The 12682-nt window shown below is 37.2% G+C and overlaps 1 protein-coding gene across 1 annotated transcript in view; it reads left to right on the top strand.

The window, feature by feature from the left end:
• Nucleotides 1-12682, top strand: part of KHDRBS3 (KH RNA binding domain containing, signal transduction associated 3) — a 1441609-nt gene that overhangs the window by 1358442 nt on the left and 70485 nt on the right. Inside the window, exon 11 of the transcript XR_006365708.1 lies at nucleotides 10753-10834. The gene's annotated coding sequence lies outside the window, so the exon portion shown is untranslated. The remainder of the gene's footprint in view (nucleotides 1-10752; nucleotides 10835-12682) is intronic.

Genomic DNA, 12682 nt, shown 5'->3' with positions numbered 1-12682 from the left:
TTTCTTTTATTAGGTTTATTCCCTTGAGGGACTGATTTTTCAGGGAAAGGGTATGTTCAGTTCCTTAGTGTAGGAAGGAGAAAACAGTATTATTTGGTATAAGTTTGCTATTCAGCAGACTGGGCAAATCCTCAAAGTTAATACTGTACAAACATGTTGGGCAGCTGGTAACACAAAGAGAGAGAGAAACAGAGTAGTGAGATAAACAGGGAGTAAAACACAGTTAAACACACTTTCATAATAACAAACAGGCTAATAAACATAATCACATACTAGCACTACAGCCAATTGTTTTATAACTCTACTTCTTGTTCTTCTTTCGGTCTTTTCCCAGTTAGGGGTCGCCACAGTGAATCACCTGTCCGCTCATTTTTGGCAATAGAGTTTTACAGTGTTGAGTTGACAGCCAGGTGCCCAACCTTCCACTGAAGGCACACACTCATACCTAGAGCCAATTTAGAGTGTCCAGTCCGCCTACAGCATGTCTTTGGGTTTTATAACTCTTCTATGTATGCCAAATGTTAATTGCAGAGCTCTAGGCACAATTGCTGCAGTTCAATATGTAGCACAATATCCAGAAGTAGCTGAGAAATACACAAAGCAACACTAATACCATCGAACTTTAAGGTGAGCAACACAGTTTGCGTATAACACTACAAGCAAAGGGGAGCAAAATACACAGTTAGTATGCAATCAGAATCTTGATAGATACAGTAATATACACAGGCGCTACACAAACGTGACATACTGTATATAAAAATAGCAACCAAAGACACTATCAGCATAAATAGGATAAAACCCCCTTAATCCACATCTAAAATCACTATCCCTTAGATAAATAGTGCAATGCAATAAACGCGCTGCATATACATAGCATTTAGTTAAACAGTTACAGCATTTATAGAGTGAGTAAGGAACTACCAGTCAGTTAGGACACATAAACGATAGCATAGGTTATATTCACACTTCCACCGGTCCATTAGGACCCATAAGGATCAACTAGGATTATATTCAACACTCCACGGTTGTGGAGTAATGTACGCTAGAACGCTATATAGATATAGCGGTATAGGTGATTATAAGGAACGTGTACCTTAATTAGGCAATCCACCGAAAGTTCCACATTAACACTGTCCTTCAATTGAATGGAGTTAGGCTATAATAATGCTAAGATGCTTTAAATGTTATAATGGTGTTAGTGTGCCTAAGATACAATTTGTTTAAATAGGATAAACCCCCCTAATCAACATCTAAAATCACTATTCCTTGGATAAATAGTGCAATGCAATAAATGCGCTACTTATATATAACGCTTAGTTAAGATAAGCAGTACCCCGAAATGCCAACATAGCAGCGGAGTGTCCTACCGGTATCTACACCTCTTCCGATCACTCCCTGTGCAGACATGTGTATAGAGTTAGCCAATAACGGCTGAAGAAATAACACCACAATGCCCTAATACACATAAACAGTTGCATATGACATTAAATACACTCTTACAGATATATTTGAATGAAAGACTAGGTAGTTATAACAAAGCTTACTTTCACAGCTTATATACCCCAGAGCCAGGAGCGCACAGCAGCCTTGAGCAAGGTCGAGAAAAAAAGATGGCAGCACAAGGGGTAAGGTGTATTTAAAAGTTAGGTGATGTAATGAGAAAGAAAGGGTTGTGGAGAAGATAGATGAGGGCAGGTGAATACCAGAAGTTTGCTAGTACTAAGACTGGAAGTTAGCTAGTACTATACAATAGGTAGAGAGGGCGGGGAGGGGACTAGTACCTGTACTGCATTAGGTATATAATACAGTCAGCATGGGTAGGTTAGTGATGTGAGGAAGAAGAGAAAGAGGAAGAGGAGAGGGGATAAGGCTAGAAGCAGTGTGATGTATAGCCAAGAGGGAACAGAGAAATATTCAGTGGGATATAGCATCACAGATAGAGCTACAGTAGGAGTGACCCCTAGGAGAAGGAACAATCAGTAGAGCAGCTTGCTAAGGTAAGTTATTAGGTGGGGGAAGGTAGGAGATAAAAGTCTTAATAGTAGGAGAGTAGGCAGATTGATTAAGTAGTGTGGAGAGTAACAAAAAGTATAGTGTGGGACTACAACCTAAAACAAGATATAGAAAACTGGATGCCTGAAAGTAGTGTTCAGGGACAGTAGGTTAGGTCTAGGAGAATGTTGCCCTCTAGTGGACAAAGGCTATATAGCAGTAGTAGGGTCTAATGGAAGAGAGACTGTGAGGCAGCAGGTCTAGGGTTCAGTGAAGGAGGGTGTCAGATATAAACAGCAGATACAAGAGGGGAAGGTAGACTGGTTCTAGGAGCCGGTAGGTATTGGCTGCCGGCTGTCCTGGCTAGTGGGAGTAAAAATAAAAACCTACAGTATTACACACTGAAATGTCAATGGTTTTAAAGCACATACTTTCTTTTATTAGGTTTATTCCCTTGAGGGACTGATGCTCAGGGAAAGGGTATGTTCAGTTTCTTAGTGTAGGGAGGAGACAACAATATTATTTGGTATAAGTTTGCTATTCAGCAGATTGGGCAAATCCTCAAAGTTAATACTGTACAAACAGGTCGGGCAGTTTCTTTTATTAGGTTTATTCCCTTGCAGGACTGATGCTCAAGGAGAGGGTATGTTTAGTTCCTTAGTGTAGGGAGGAGACAACAGTATTATTTGGTATAAGTTCGCTATTCAGCAGACTGGGCAAATCCTCAAAGTTAATACTGCCCAAATAGGTTGGGCAGTTTCACAGCTTATATACCAAGGAGCCAGGAGCGCACAGCAGCCTTGAGCAAGGTCAAGAAAAAAAGATTGATTTATTAAGAATTTTAACAGTCATATTCCCAGTCATTGCATCCCCTTATTATTGTTGGGGCGTTATCATTGCTTTAAGGGTGTAGTGGCTCTATACTGACAGATTTTGAATTTTAGTTTAATATTTTCAGTGGGTACATAATTAATAGAATTTCTTATGGTTCCTAGCTGGCTGCACTTTGCATTCAATCCATTATTCGATTAGTGGGCTCTCCAATTATTGGGCTTTTTATTCAAGGATTTATAATATTGATATGCTTATGTTTTTATCGATGAAAAATTTGGGAAATATTGTTTACGTCACCCATGTTTTAGTTGCATACCATAACCAACTCTTGTTATATCTGAGTTGGAGCAATAATTTGTGGTTTTAAGCCATAATATTTTGGCTATAGGAACACAGTGTTAGTCGGTCCATTCCCACATATAGGATCAATCATGGATCTTACAAAACTGTTGGAAGGTTTCTCAGCGGACCGTGATAATCTGACAGTTTTTGAATTACAACCATTAGGTTCAGACAACACAACCTTGGATAAGGACAATCCTGATTGTCTTTGTGGGGTATTATTTCAAAAAAATCACAGAGTATGAGAACACTCAGATTGGACATTTGGCATTTGAAGCTTTGTAAAGCATACAAACTAAAGGATATTAGCCCCAGAGGTGTGCGTGTTCTCACTCAACCCTTGGTTAGTCAGATAGATGAGAAATTATCCCAGGATTGGGCCCAGGCCCAACACAAAGCTTCTATGCTGTTTGTAGATGCTCTCATCTCATACTATGAATGAATCATAGAGCTAAACATTGTTGAAGTAACTAACAACTGTGAGGAAGTCAGAATATATGAAGGTGAATCCTTCTTTAGTAAACATATGAATGTTCTGGCCAGAGACCTTTCAACTTTAGAACAACAATTGTTAAAGAGGAAAACACCAAAATTTAATAGAGACATTTCAGACTATGATAGAGCAAACCATTTGGTTCAAACAAAAGTGCTAGATTCCAAGATTCGGGGAATAAACAAATCAATAAGAAAAAAAGACCCAGATCCATACTGAGAAACAGAAGTCACACCCATGGGGGGACTTCAGGGGATGACTCGCCCTCAGCCACGGATCTCAATCTTATCTCCACTGAGAGATCTCCAGTAGCAAAGAAGAAACCTAGTGCTGACTCTTTAGGAGCAAAAAAACACGGGGGTGGGGGTAGGAAACACTGGAGAGGTACACAATATCCAACAACTTTTGGACAAAATCCCGACACATTAAACACTAATAATATTCACAATATCCCTTCCAAACCTTTGTCAGATGTTGAAATAAAACTATTGAACAAAGGATTGAATTTTGCTCCATCTTTTTTTTTGTGGCTGAACATGTTTTTGTGAATGAAATTCATGACTTTTGCAGGACTCTTAACCTCAAACTATTTTTTTCAGATTCAAATCAATCTCAGAGAGCTACTGGATTTCATTTTCATAAATCCAATTTCATACCACCAATGGACAAACACATCTCAGTCTTCAAATAATGTGTGCTCAAAGATCTGCACTTTAACATGAATACATACACTAATTATAAACAGAATCTTATCAAACAGGAACGGGATGCCCTACATAAACTCAGCAACAATCATGACCTTTATTTTACCAGTGGACAAAGTGGGGGGGGGGGCAGTGGTCATCATGGACTGGAACATGTATGAAACAGAAGCAATAACACAAATGTCCAACAATAAATTTTACATGCACATGCCCCTGGACACAACATTTAGGTTTAAACAAGAAATTGATGCCTTTTCAAAACTGGCATAGGAGGAAGGGATCATTGATCAGAGGACAGGTTATCAGTTGACCGTCCAAGATCCTAGGTCACAATATCTATATCTACTCCCCAAAATACATAAACATCCTACCAAACCACCAGGGAGACCGATTGTTTCGGGTCGAGGATCCTTGAAGGAACCATTATCTGCTTTTCTTACAGGATACCTACAACCACTTCTTCCCTTTGTCAGATCCAGAATCAAAAATACCACCCAGTTTCTTAATATCATAAATGACACACAGTTGGAACCAGGTTGGCTTTTATGCACATTGGACGTCACTGCCCTATACACAAATATCCCACATTGGGCAGGATTGGAAGCCATTCAATTCTGGCTCACCAAAGCTGAGTTATATACTCCCAGTTTTAACACTCTTCTTACTAAGAATGTTTTTTTTATTTTCATGGGAGATGTTACTGGCAGATAAGAGGTATGGCTATGGGAGCGACCTTCGCTCCCATATATGCAGACCTCTTTATGGGCTTCATCAAAGAACAATTGATATATGCTGACAACCATAATATATTTTTAGATAACATGGATATTTGGAGACATTATCTAGACGATTGTTGGATGGTGTGGAGGGGGGATGCTGGATATGCATAGGAATTTGTAGAATACTTAAATGAAAATAAATTGGGGTTACATTTCACACTTAAATATGACTATAAAGAAATCACATTCCTGGGCGTTCATATTTTACGTCAGGTTGACCACACACTTGAAACTGAGGTTCATAGAAAATTCCCCCAATTTAACATGTTACTACATGCTTCCAGTCATCACCCCCCACCACATCATCTGGAACATCCCAAAATCACAATTTTTACATATCAAGCGTATATATGTTCATCAGATACAGCATATAACACCAGAAAAAATGACCTATCTCAACGATTTCTAAGTATGGGCTATCATGCAGACAACATCAGCAGGCATGCTCCTTTGCCACTGAACAAGATAAGAAGAATTTGTTAACTTATGGCAAGGGCCCTAAGGAAAGGGATGGACAACCTCCCCTACCCATTAGTTTGGTCACAACATTTGAATGCAATACAGATGGCTTTAAAAACATTATCAAAAATCATTGGGACATCCTGTTGGCCAATGCGAAATTAGCTGGAATGTTTTCCCCACAATGTCTTTTGTCTTACAGAAGAGGTCGTACCATCAATTCCCAATTAACCCACTATAAACATCTCACCCCTACTACCACACAACAAGTTACTCTATTTGGGGATAAGTTAGTGGGCAGTAACCCTTGTGGTCATTGTAGCTCTTCTATACATGTATGCAAAACAAAGGAATTCTCTAGTAGCAACATCCCACACATTTTTGAAATCAGATGCTTCGGCAACTCTAGTAGTGACTGGGTCATTTATCTGGCCACCTGTTTTTGCTCTGCTTTTTATGTAGGGCAAACATCTAGGCCATTAAAACACAGAATCAGTGAACATTTCAGTGATATAAGAACTAAAAGAATATCTAATGCTCTTTACAAACATACAATGACCCATGTCACTGCCAGATTTCAATTCACAATTATTGATAAAATCCAAGGATACAAATCCAATAAAGCAGGTTGGCATTCTATATTAAATAATAAAGAATCTGGCTGGGTTTTCAAGCTTGGGGCTCTGTTTAAGCCTGGCCTCAGTGTTGTTGTTGTTGTCTTTCAGCTTTTCCTGGTTAGGGGTCGCCACAGTGGAACTCCGGCCAACTAATGATTGGCAGTAGATTTTGACGAACGCTGAGGTGCCAGCTTGACGTTCAAGCTTCAATGAAGGCACACCCATTTACACATGTCTTTCAAACGCCCACTCAACCACGGGGAGGACATGCAGACTCCACACAGAAGGCACTCCCTGCACTCCAGCTGAGAATCTGGCCTCAATTAATTAAGTTAATTCTGGCATGTACCAATCAGCTTTGGTTATGGTTTAACTTGGTACTATTTAAATGTGTCATGGAGTCATGTTAGTTAATGCACTGAAGAAGGCTGTAAGTTTTGCCAAAAACAGTATGCTGCTTTGTGCTGCTTTGTCTCATTAAATCCTAAATTGTATCTATCTCCCTGGTGCTGGACTTTTTTGGTGTTTTTGAATATACTTGGTTTGGTCCTTGCACCCTGCCTCACTTGCATGAGAGTTAGTGAGGTAGAATCTTTTCAAAATGCACAGTGACTCTACATTAGTTTGGAAACCAGATGTTTATAGCAGTCATCTGGTAAAGTGCCTTAGAAAAAAACAGCCATAGTTCATGAATCTAAACTAGAATACATCAAAAGGGCAAAACATCGAAAAAAATCATCAAGCTAAGTCTGCACCCCGCCACACCGTATACTTATATATTGGCCAAAAGACAGTCAACAAAGTGCCATTTAAAGCAATTATATACACCCTATAACACAATCTGAAAAATAGCTGTTTCAATATAATCATTCTTGAAAGAAAAAAAAAGTGCCTCAGTTTGTTTACATCCTGTCCACTGCAATATAAAAAATATGTCACAGATATGCCTCAGTGACAAATTAGAATGCTGTCTATATACCATCAATTGCTGGTGAGATTTGCTAAGAATGAACATCCCACGACATAATCAGGTTACAGATAAACAGAATAGGCTCAAATGCAGTGGTCCTCAGTACTCCATCCCTGCAAAAAATGGCAAGTAGATGTTGACAGAAAATACAAGAGTAAGGCTGTGCAGGCTTTCAGTTAATAAGAGACAATATTCAAAATTTTGTATGGCTAAGCTGTTGTATTGTAGATAAAAGCAGAATATATGCTGTTGGCAATTTATGTACTTGCTCTGTATGATATGGATACACTTGTGTATAAAAAAAAAAAAGAAAAAAAAAAAAAAAAACAGTCAATGGCCTGAATGGAAACAAACTATTTGTTTTCTTCTGAAATCATTAACTGTCACTACACCAAGCCAGCTTTCTGATACAGGGAGCTTTTTTTTAAGAAAAATGTATCTCACTGACTGAACAGCTATTTCTCACTGTACATTTTTCTCTTTTCTTCTTATTTTAAACTACTTTTCCTCTTATTTTTCTCCCAGCAAAAATAAATAATACTACCTTTGAGCAGGAAAATGTGTTTTCTTGTTTGACTTTGGCAATGATAGAAAAGGGGATACCCTTGACTTTCTGCTTATTTCCATTTTAAAAGCACAGCATCTAGTCTACTTTCCAGATATTATAGCCTATAAATTATGAACTTGGCTCCTCTGGTTCTGTGTTAAAAAGTGATAAAATCCTGATGATGCTCCAGATAATCAAAATTCAACTAGCAACTCTGGTGCTGGAAGAGTTGTGTGTTGCATTGTGGGAGTAGATGGCCAATAATGGCTTGTCCATCCTGATTGTGGACTGTTGGTTGTCGTTAAGTAATTGTTACCATGCAGATGGAGGACCGAACAAGCCAAGCTAGTCGGGGTAATTGTCTGCAGAGAACAATGCTGTCAACAATCATAGCAGGCAGCTGCAAGACTGAAAGCTAGTTACATTTCTGCCTTTGCTGTTTCATTCTAAAATTATTCTGACATTGTTTGATTGTGTGGGTTATATAGATGTTATGGCAGTGGCATTTGGGGTTTATTTCTGAAGGAAGGAGGATAGAGGATGAGAACAAAAGTGAAAATAACCATGCTTACTCTTTGTTTCTCCCAGCTGTTTTGTGGTTTGGCAGAAGTAATACATTGGGCTGAGGAAAAGACTTTTCTTTTGATGAATGGATAGGGATTTTTGTTAGCTTACATTAGGATCCCCATTTGAATTGTAAGACCGCTTTTTTTTGTTTTAGATGTTTATTCAAATGTCCATATTTGTTTATTTATTTAAAGTTTTGACCACCAAAATTGTTTGAGGGTGTTTTTGTTACTGCGAGATGAAGATAGTTTGACACTTTGCATATATCATTTTGGGGCTCTTATTTTTTTCTAGATATAAATCTTGGTTGTGCCTCTTATTATGATATCCTGTCTAATATTTGTCTATTGTTTATCAGGAATTGTTTTTAGCAAATCTTATTATACTTGTTATTTCATGATAACTGTTTATTTTGAGTGATGATTTAAAATTGTAAATAAGCACTATAATAAATATGGACTTACAGAGTATGTGTGTGTGTGTTATGTAAGCATGAACACATTGAGGGAGGGAATAGCCGGCCAACTGTGGTGACATAGGTGATCATATCGGCCAACTGTGAGCATGCTTAGTGCATAAGCAGAAAACCCCTAATGCTTGCAAGAATGATGGCTTTACAATTTGATTTCACCTTTCAAAAAACAAGTGGGCTGGGAATAGCCCTCACCCTGACAGAAATGAACAAGCCAACAGATTAGAGGGATCAAGCACTGGGGACCAAAAATTAAAAAAAATAATTAAATTATAAACTTGTTTTTATTTATAGTTAAGCTACATTTTTTTTCTCTCCAAGATTCACTAATATGATGCATTATACCAGAAAGCTGTCTACTAGGATAATACTACACTAAGTTGAATATGTAAATATTAAAGTCTTCCATGAAGGACATTAGCGAGAAATAAATGATTGACCTGTGGTGTTATGCGGTCTTGCCCTACTCACAAAAGTTATATGTACCATAGGAAGGCCCACCCATTATTTCTAATTATACAATGACTGGCCATTAACATTCAAAAACAAGCATGCTGATTGGTCATCCCAACCAGTGTGCCTGTTGTTAATCAAGCATATAACAATGGAAAAAGGTCCGGTTGCCCACAATATCTGCCATTAATACACGTGATAAAAAAAATTTACTTTTCTCTTATTTAACAAATATATATATAAACTTACAAAACCGGAGACTTCAAATCAACAAGAGAGATGGGGCAGACAAAATTAAAAGGATCGTCAGATATGTTATACAAAACTAGAGAAATGTACTTGATTATCCTCTTATTTTCTCTGCCCCATCTGTCCTGTACATTGAAGGTCTACTGGTTTCTTTTTTTTTTTTTTTTTTTAATTAAAAAAAAAATGGAGATCTTCCTTTCTTAGTTGCTTCCTAGAAACAGCACCCATCACTTCACTCACCACCAATGAGCTATATTATCAATGGTAGTTATAAGAAATCTGGTCTAAGTTGTGTAAAAATGAATACAACCAATTCTGGTCACAAGCTGTACCACAAATAGTTTTATTTTTGAGAACAGTGAGTAAAAATGAGTGCTAAGTCCCGCTAATACGGAACTACGGAATACGTTTTTTTCTGGACAAAAGCATTCATTTTTACTCACTGTTCTCAACAATAAAAGCATTTTTGATACAGCTTTTGATCAGAATTGAAAACATAAATTTTTTCACTGCTTAGACTGGATTTCTTATAACTACGGTTATATAACTATCGTTGGTAATATAGCTTGTTGGTAGTGACTGAAACTACTGTGCTGCTGTTTTTGAAGTGTGCTTCTATTTCCAGATTTTATTTTTCTCTACACAGGACTAATGTACTCCATAAGCATAGAAATGAAGGTTCCATACACATGTGCAGTACATAAGGAAAGCACCACAACACAGGTGGAAAATGCAGAAGAGCAGCATGATGCCCTTATACAAGGACATTATTTAAGAAAAGTAACTAACTTTTTTTTTAAATAATGTCATTGTATAGTAGGAATAATGCATGGCTGGGTATGGGTAATGCTGGATTTATCTACAGCTGGCTTTTTTTGGTCACTCAGACTTCTCCCTTATGACAAACCATGCCAATCATGAGTAAATCCAGCTATGGATTATTGCTATAATGAAGCCCTCCCTGGAAGACATTATGGCAGACAAAAACTATTACTAGTTGTAATAAAGTCCTAGAGATAGTAACAGTTTAAAATATTTATATTGATTCTGTATTAGCATTGTTGTAGCTGAGGAAAATAGTCCAAGTTGCTATGTTTGCGGTATGGTAGGTAATGCTCTGCTTATATCCTGCTTTTCCATACAAATGGCAAATGGAAGACATTTATTGTTTATTCTATTTTGCCATGCAAATGAATTGGATGAAAAAAATGCTATTCTTACTTTTAAATATACAGACACAATTATAAACATTGTTTTTGCATTTTGTTTATTAGATTAAAGGACTCAGGCCTTGGCACTAAAACCATAAACTCTAGGATGAAGGAATCCTGGCCCCAGCCTTCTGTGAGTTGTAAGGTAACTGTTTTCATATATATCATGTAAATTCAAAAACAGAATACCTCTCTTTTTTCACTGGGTTGCAGTTTTTTTGCTAGATTCAAGAGTCCTTTTTTTTAACAGGAGAATTCCTGCTCCAACCATCAAATGAGTTTAAGGTAATTGTTTTCCTGCTGCAGTAAATATAGTCAGACTTTGAGATCCATTATTTCATTATTATGTTCAGGTTCCTACTATTTCAAAAATTATTTTAGGTGAGGCATTTTTGCACAGAAAGGATTATTTATTTGGCACTTGCTTCAGCTTTGACAAACAACAGCTTGGCATTAGCAAAATTTACCGTGGGACACTCAAACACTCAAGTTCTTATGTTTTTTTTTTTTTTAACTGATGATGGATTACTGAAAAAGCTCAGATTCTTCTTGTGAAATGTGTAGTAAAAGTACATTATCACTCAACAAACTCTGCCAAGTATTGCAAAGTTTTTGTTACTGTTTTGTTATGAAGATAATAAAAATATAACTCAGGTTACAAAGTAGCCTGATTTACTCATGCAGATGAGGAACACAAGAGCCGTGCTTCTTTCCCTCCAGTATTGCTATGGAAGCATACCTTTCAACCTTTAAGAGAAAGAATTTTGGACAAAGTCACAAATAATGGAGGGACAAAGGCCCCAAAACAAGGACACTTTTTAAGTATTACTCTTACAAACTTAGAAAGTTGATAGAATAGCAGGTTTCTGAAGGATATGGAGTCTGAAAATGAAATGTCTGCCATTATTTTCTAACTTCAGTCCTCAATGATTTACCATTGAGTTGCCAGAAAACAGTTTTATGACATTCTGTAAAAATCTAGATAGTTGACAGCTATGTATGGAAGTTTCTTGCAGTCTTTCACTCTTAGTATTTTGAAAAAAAGTATTCATGAGCAGGCAGAGAGGATGAATATGACATGAGACCTAGTCATAATTCTTTGTAGTGCATGGAACAATATCTCATCTATGTACTTCCTGTTACAGAAAAGAACAAAAAAATGAAAAACAAAAAAGCCTGGGGGTTTACCAACTTTCAAAGCCACTTAGCAAGTGCTGTCAGAAAGGCAGTAACACATTTACACTGACCTTCTGTGTCTGTAAACTGTGCAGATTTTTGCTGAATGTCCATATTTTTTGCCTCTTTTATTTGGTCTGTTCTTCATAATGTCCATGGTTCTTGGACAAAGTATTGAGCATTGAAGACTGAATAATGAGAGCACATTACGGTTTCAGGCTTTGTGTCCTTCAGAAAATGCAGGTGAAAACACATCCTGTTTTCTAGCTACTTTCTAAGTGTAACAGGAAATCAGGACACATTACTGAAAGACAGCAAACAGAAACAAATCTTTTACTCTGCTACTGCCTTTTGGTGGTTATTATTGGCAGATTTTACTTGCCTATTCCAAAACCTAACCTTAACAACTTCAGCAAGGGGTGGTTAACATTTGTTAAGGTTGCTTTTTATGCCACTTTAGTGCTTAACTGATTTGCCTTTTTTCTGAATTTCAGAGCATAATCAGCTCTCTCCATGCACTACATCTCTGTTTTATGGTTTGCTTATTTAATTATTCACTTTATGGTTTTCTGTGGGATTATTAGTAGGACATCAGGCTTCCCATGTCCTGATTTCTTGGGCAGATAGTATTTCTGCTGTATTGTTCCACCTTATGTAACTAACATTTTCCCTGATGTTATCACTTTTGAAATTTTTTAGTGTCATTGAACTGTCTTGTAGATGCTTTTTGTATGAAGAACTTTCAATAGGAGTAACAGGTTTCAATTAAAAGATAGGAAGCCATCTCTAACATTGAAGATAGCAGTTATTTGCTGTG

Source organism: Protopterus annectens, chromosome 7.part1, assembly GCF_019279795.1.
Source record: "Protopterus annectens isolate FY-2018-M chromosome 7.part1, PAN1.0, whole genome shotgun sequence".
NCBI classification, from domain to species: Eukaryota; Metazoa; Chordata; order Ceratodontiformes; family Protopteridae; genus Protopterus; species Protopterus annectens.
Note: the sequence above shows the minus strand (reverse complement) of the source record. Positions and strands in the feature narration are given on the sequence as shown.